Source organism: Rousettus aegyptiacus, unplaced genomic scaffold, assembly GCF_014176215.1.
Source record: "Rousettus aegyptiacus isolate mRouAeg1 unplaced genomic scaffold, mRouAeg1.p scaffold_m13_p_7, whole genome shotgun sequence".
Classification (NCBI taxonomy): domain Eukaryota; kingdom Metazoa; phylum Chordata; class Mammalia; order Chiroptera; family Pteropodidae; genus Rousettus; species Rousettus aegyptiacus.
In genome coordinates, this window is record NW_023416310.1 from 63,281,065 (window position 1) to 63,286,939 (window position 5,875).

Below are 5,875 nucleotides of genomic sequence, written 5' to 3' on the forward strand. Positions count from 1 at the left end.
AGCAGAGGATGACCACAGAAGAGCCTCACCTGCCCACTGCCGGTCTAACCTTCAGGAGACAGGAAGGTCAAGCGCCCCCCAGGATAGGAAGTGACAGCAGGTGGGGCCTGGTATGCTGCAGCACCAAGGTGTGTGGACTTGCCCTTGCCTAGAGCTCCTCACGCTTCACTCACAGGCTACAAAGAAGCACAGCAATTGCCCTCTCCACATCAGGTTTCATAACCACCTGCCTTCCCTAATGAAAGTAACAGATGTGTGTGTGTGCGTATGTGTGTGCGCATGCGTGTGTGTGTGCATGTGCACACGCGCACATGTGTGTATATATCTATCTATCAACTATCATCTATCTATCTAGCTAGCTAGCTAGCTTTCTATCTATCTATACCTATGTATATGTCTGTGATAGAAACTCTTCTCCACGTTTCCCCTCTGTTTCTGTTCCTTCCGGAGCACCAATTCCTATATTGATAAATACTTCAGACTAATTTGTCACAACCAATTCTATCTCAAAAAGTTTAAAACTAAATCCTATTAATCGCTTTTTTTCCTAAAATGTTCATCCAACTTTCCTGTCCTATTCTCATTTTTCCAATTCTAGAAAAGACGTTTTCATCACCCGCCTCTTCTTCAGGCCTCAGGGGCCTGCCACCTCCCCCACCCTGGACAACCCTGCATGCCCAGGAATGGCCTCCCTGCTGGATCTTCTGTCCCTTTATGGTAGCACATACGTAACTCCCTCCTGACTCAGCGGCCTATTCCTGAATGTTTGGATGGACCACCCAGATTACGTCAGCTGTGCGGGCCCCTCCTCTGACATCCATCCCGCTAGTCTCCTAAGCTTCTCTCTCATGCCCTACACTCACTGTGTTTCTCAGGCAGCTACCTGCCTCAGTTTCATACCTTGTCTCCTCTGCCTAGACACTTTCTATCCCCCTAATCACCCCAGGATCATGTCTTCCCCGGGAAGAAGTTTTTCTTGGTGAAACAGGCAAGGACCACCTCTCCTCCCTCCTGCATTTGCTCTCCAGAGCACGCCGTTAGCTCCTGGGCACATATTGCCCCGCTCTCTCTACACTAGCTACGTGTGTAGTTACGAGAAGGCCTCATATTCCGTGGTTATTTCATGTGTGTATACGTCTTACTAACTGGTTTATGAGTCCTAAGAGCTAGCATGAATGTGAAAAAATAACATAATAGCAGGATAAATAAATTGGGGTACATCTAGGCACTGGAATATTATTCAGTGTTGTAAAAAGAAATGAATTATCAAGCCATGAAAAGACATGGAAGAAACTTAAATGCACATTTCTACATGACAGGGCCCAATCTGGAAGGTTACATGCTATGTGAATCTAACTATACAACATCTGGAGACAGTAAAAAGATCACAAGTTGCCAGACATCCAGGGGAGGGAGGGATGAATAGGAAATGCAGAGGATTTTTAGGCCAGTGAAACTACTCTGTATGGCACTGTATTGGTAGATACATGTCATTATACATCTATCAAAACCCAGAGACTATACCAAAAGTGAGCCCTAATATAAACTACGGACTTTAGGTAATAATGATGTTGTTACCAATGCTTCCCGGTCAGGGACCCAAACCCAGATCCTTCTGCCCAGTGACGTTCGTGCCATAAAAGGGGACTGAGCTCGGTAAAGCAGAGCGGACACTTTATTCTTTGATCAAGGAATGCAGAAGGGTGAGCTTATGCTCTAACAGGACCTTCTTCAGGACTGGGAGCAACCTTCTGTATTTGCAGGCTGTGGTGGGGAGTGATTGCATTCTTTTAGGCATTCGTAGTTATTCTCTTGCACCCTGCCCTTTTGCACACCGTCCTTCTTGCCCCATCGCCATCTTGGTTTTTGCACTGGGCACTTTGGTTGCTGTGGTCGGGAATCCTTTTCAGTTCCTGTGATCAAGCATATCTCGTGACATAGTTTAGGTATTGAGAAATGTTAAGAGTCTTTTTGATGATAGCCTGGTGACAAAGCGTCAATACAGGGGTTCGATTGTGACAAATGTGCCATTCTGCCTGGGGATATTGACAGCAGGGAGGCTATGCACATGTGGAGGCCATAGCCTCTGGGGAATCTGTAACTTCTGCTTAATTTGCTGTGAACCTAAAACCACTGTAAAAATAAAGTCTATTTTTAAAAAATTATATAATAGCTAACATATATTGAGAACTTTTCTATGTCCTCAAATAAAGCACTTTGCATATATTATCTCATTTAATCACGACTGTCAGGTGGATACCATTATCAGTCCTATTTTACAAATATGGAAACTATGGCTCCGAGAGGTTTAGAAATTTGTTCAAAGTCACTCAGGAAGTATTGGCTCCACAGAGTAGAAAAAGTAACCTTCCTCCCATTTCCCCCTCCCTCCCCCAAAAAAGGCGTCTGGGTCAGGGTTGAGATGGCAGGAGATTATAGAAGCACTTGCTTCTGCTCTGTGTGTACAAGAAGTGGCTGACTGTGCTGTCTCCATGGAATGTAGCTGAGGTTTATTACAGAAAACTCAAAGTGTCTGCTACTTGCCATCAGTAAACAAACAGTGAGTCACAGATTGGAGCACGATGGAAATGAGATCAGCAGGCACCTCTCTGTAAACAAGTGTGTTTCTTCTAGCCACGACAATGATTCAGTTTGAGCAGAGAGCTAGAATTTCTATTCCCACCAGACCTAACCTGTATTTTCTGTCTGTGTGCTTCTCCCTGTGGTTTAGGGTAAACATCTTCTGAGGTGGTTTAGCCCACTCCTGATTATTTTTGAGAGATGTTTTATCTGGTATGTTTTGGCATTTGGATTTTCTCTCGAGTTGTTCTGGAAAGTTCTTTTCCAGTTTTTTTAGTTATTAAAATACGGTGAGTAAAGTGTGCCATCCTGTTCACTCTTTTGATTTCAATTGAATGCAGACGTGTAGTTGGGCACGAAGCTGGAAAAAGGCATGGCCAGGAGTGTAGGGGGAGGTTTGGATGCCTCTGCTTGGTCTTCATAGGCCTAGGATGGAATGGACTTTGAGGTTTGTCTGGTACAGGTTTCTCACTTCTCAGAGGATACATGTGGCCCCACAGTGCGGGACGGAGACAAGTTTAGAACCCAATCTAACTCTCAGTCTAAGCTCTTTCCCTCAAATTATCCTTTAAATCTGTCCCTCCTTCTACAAGGTAAGTTGAATTCTAGCCCCGTGATTCACCTGGGCAGCCTTTTTGGTGCAGCTGGTGCCTGCCCTCCCCTGTAGTCTCAGCTTCCTGCTCCCAGCTGTCTGGCTAGAGGTGGACATTTCAAGTTCCTTAGCCCTGAGAAATGTGGTCTCGACAACTGCTAGTTCAGCACCCAGCGGGTAGTCCATGGTCACCGCAGACAAATGAAACTGAGCAGTGGGAAAGGCCTAGCTGGCTGTTGTTCTTCCCACCACAGACCCAAGGAGAGGGAAGTTTATTCTACTTAAGGGAGAAAAAAACTATGAAGTGTCAGAAGCTGTAAGGAGCAGAGTGTAGGTTGCTTAAGTGGGCTGTCTAAGGTCCCCGTTCACAGGAGTGGTTTGGTCTTAGATGGATCTAGAGGAATTTTCTGCTCCCCTCAGGGAGCCTGAATTTTCCTTTGGAAATATCTGGAAGAGACTGCTCACCCACTTGAGGGACTTGATTTGGGGTGGTTCCGCTAACCCCTTCCAACATCCCAAAGGTGGCAGGTCCCCACCAGCCTTTTCTCAGTTTGAATTTCTCCACGGCAAACATACAAATTCGTTAAAGGCCCCTTCTATCCAAGTCCCTGTTCCTTTGTCATCAAAGTTTTGCCATTTGACTGTTGCCAGCTGGCTACTCCCTTCTGTCACTGTGGATGGACCCCTTATACCTCCCATCTGCTGCAAAGATTCCTTCACCCTTATTTTCTCCAGTTTTCAGCTCTTCGGATATGCTCATCCTAGAACCAGACATTATAGGAGGTCTCATGGCCCATTAAATAAGGTGTCACAGTTCATGACATATTTACTCTGAGTATTTAATTAAATACTATTTCAATTAAAAAGACTGAGGAGGGGTGGGGAGATTCTAAATTACATTCCAAGGGTGACTTGAAGGTTACTACTACATGTTGTGATTGTGGCACTAAGGAATCATGGTCTATAAGTGAGTCTTAGTTTTGTATAGTGTATGTACATGTATGTGTACTGTGGGTGTGTTATATAGTTTATATAGTGTAGTGTGTTTCTGTGTATGCATGTATAGTATATGTATGTGTGTTATATCATTTATACAGTATATGTGTGTGTGTGTACAGTGTGTAGATATGTGAGTCGTACAGTTTATACACACGGTATAGTGTGTATACCGTGTGTGTTGTACGGTTTATACAGTGTGTGTGCTATATCATTCATATGGTATGTCTATTGTGTGTACGGTGTGTAGATATGTGTGTCATACAGTTTATGCAGCATGAGTGGTGCAATGGCTGGGACTAGGTCAGTCAGTACAGGATATGAGATCGGGGTTGCAGCCTCCTGGGAAATGGACTGCTGTAACTGAGAGCAGATTCTCTGCTGGAACCTGAGACTTGTCTGCCAGAAGGTTTCAGTGGCCTACGGCCTAGAAAGATAAGGTGTCAGAATGAATATGCTCTGGGGTTGCCAAATGCATGGAAGCAGATGTGGTTTCTGTGGATGGATGAAACCAGATCCTGACAAGATGACCTCCAGGAGATAATCTGCTGAGGAGGAAAATGAGTTGGTTTAAGAAAATAAAGATAATGATGTTCTGAGTTTACAACCTTCCTTTCAAAGCAATGGTAAAATGACTGAACCATTTTTTTTTACTTTTAAAAGTTGGTTTAGGTGGTATTTTCATCATCCAAAAATAAAACATTATCAAAAACAAGACTGCACAAATAAATTGCGAGAATATCCGTAAAATGATGGAAAGTCAAATACAGGCGAGAAGGTATTTCATTTATGGCTGTTTACTTTTTTTTTTTTAATAATGTCTATTTGAAAAGATTCTTCTTTACAAGGTCTGAAAAGGCCAAATCTATTCTTGGTGACTAATATCGGAAAACTCTGGCTGCTGAAACTAGTCTGTTGGTTAGAGAGTGACAGGACCAGCCGTGAGGGAGGCTCAGGTAAAACCTGGCTTCCTTTCCACAGACCTCACTTGCTTGTGAGATAGTGTGACATTATGTCTGGAGGCTGCAAATTGAATCTTTAAGATGTGTTCTTTTGTGCAAATCTTAATATTTAGAGAAGATTTTTGTGGTTATATCATCAAAGAAGAGAGTCCTTTTGTTTTTATTATGGCAATGGAAATTTTGACGTGCAAGTTTCCGTTGCCCTTTATCACGGTCCTATGTGGTGGGGGGTGGGGGGAAGCGTCATCTTAGTCTGACTTCTATTTGCTCTGACTTAAATAACTTAACCTTTGTTCTAAAGTTATATTGCATTTTAACTAAGTGTTTGATAAATAATATTCTCTATAGCATGACCCATTTATTGTCTAAAAATTTAACATATGCTTTAAAATCAACATAATATAGTTTTTTTTGATATAAGTATATGATTAAATATTTGGAAATATATGTAACTCATAAATGTAACCAATATAATTATCTTCATAAATTTCCTGCCACATTTTTCTTGAAGGGTACTTATGGAAGGAATGTCATGTTTTAATTCAATAAAGAAATAAATATAGAACGTATTTTAATAAAATAAAACTCTTAGATCCATAATACTATATTTTTAAAAAGTAACTTTTCAAATCTACTTCATATGAATTTCATGCTAGTAAAATATCATAATTACATAGATAGTCTAGTCCTTTTTCCTTCTCACTAAAAAATATTTACCTTAACATTGTAATTAAAACTCCTAGGA